The sequence below is a fragment of the Octodon degus genome, unplaced genomic scaffold, assembly GCF_000260255.1.
Source record: "Octodon degus isolate 3935 unplaced genomic scaffold, OctDeg1.0 scaffold00121, whole genome shotgun sequence".
NCBI lineage: Eukaryota > Metazoa > Chordata > Mammalia > Rodentia > Octodontidae > Octodon > Octodon degus.
This window is the reverse complement of record NW_004524697.1, coordinates 6,659,417-6,660,986: the sequence shown is the minus strand read 5'-3', so window position 1 is coordinate 6,660,986 and position 1,570 is coordinate 6,659,417.

The following is a 1,570-nucleotide window of genomic DNA, read 5'->3' as shown; positions in this document are numbered from 1 at the left end:
GTAAGGCTCGTTCCTACCTTCAAAGCAATTACTAGTAAAGAGAATAGGATAGCTGAGAATAGCTGATACCACTCTGGGTTTACCTTGGAAATTTAGGTTTGCAGATTTTCCATGGTCATGCATGAGCTCAGAAGGTTGTGCTTCAGTGTACAAGGATGAAAATAGATTTTTGCCTTAAGGATTATGGAGTCATCTGTCTGCTTTTCTTCTAAGATTCTGTATATAAAATGTGGGAGGCTTTTTATTCTGGACAGAAAATTGAAATAAAGGTACATAAGGGATAATTACAAAGGTGATTATAGAAGAATTCAAAAATTTGCCTTTTACTCTTGCATTATCCTACTTGGGCTACTCTAACAAAATGTCACAGATAAAGGGATTTAAGCAATGGACATTCATTTTCTCTTAATTCTAAACATTAGAAGTCCAAGTTTGAGCTTTCAGTGTTTTCAGTGTCTAGGAAATTCTGTCTTTCTGGCTTGCACAGAGCTCTTCTCTCTCTATGTCTCCACAGTACCTTTTCTCAGGATCTGTGTGTAGAGAAAAAGAAGGGAGTAAACTCTGTTATTTCTTCTTATCAGAACACTAATCCCACTGGGCTACAGTCTTGACATTATTACCTCACTAGTCTTAAATACCTCCTTGTAGGTTTTTGTACAAATACAGGTACTTGGAAAGTTAGAGATTCAAGAGGTAAATTTGAGAGGTTATCGTTCAGTCTATTATAGAAGGCTTCTCTCTGTGTGAAGATATTTGGCTGTTTTCTTTAACCACATTGCTTGACTGTTTTCTGTCTGTAAAATAGGTATGCTGAGGATTGGTGTTAGAGCAAAAGAGAGTATTACATAAGGGAAAATTGGCTTGTTAGATCTTATATATTGTGCCACTAAAAATGATAGCTTTTTTTATTTGGCTTAGTGCAGATACTGCAGGTCAAGCTGCTCATGTAGCTACTTTTTCATCTCTCCTTAAGGTTGATTAACAAAAGAACTGACATTTCAATGAAGGAACCAAACCAGAAATTGATGCTAGACATTGAAATAAAAGTTTAGTGCACAGAAGAAAGTGGAATTTGATTGAGGTCATAGAATATGCAGGAACCACTGGAAATTAGACTGGGCTTATCAGAAGCTGTGGCTGAAAATATACCAGGAAGACAGAGGCTGAGAAAGATGGAACCAATGCACGTCTCAGGAGGCACGAGCAGTAAGTTAGGAAACATCACATTTCTAGTGTGTCCCCTACGGGAGTGTGTCTCAAGGTCTCTGTGCTGGAGTGAGCACAGTCTGGGTACGGTCCTGAGGAGGTGTGGAGGAGAGGCACAAACGCACCTGGTGTTAGGTGATGACAGGTAAATTCATCGTTGTGATCTAGGAATAGAGCTTTGCATTTGGAACTCAGGCAAAGAGTGAGAACACTCCCTATTGACAGAGAAAATGCCATGTGATAAGAACTCTAAATGAAACAGAAGAAATTATAAACATGTTAAAGTTGATTAAAAAGAGCATTTGTACTAGGCTACTGATGTTCATATTTCCTCCTTATCTTTATGCATATGCCATGAGCAAAG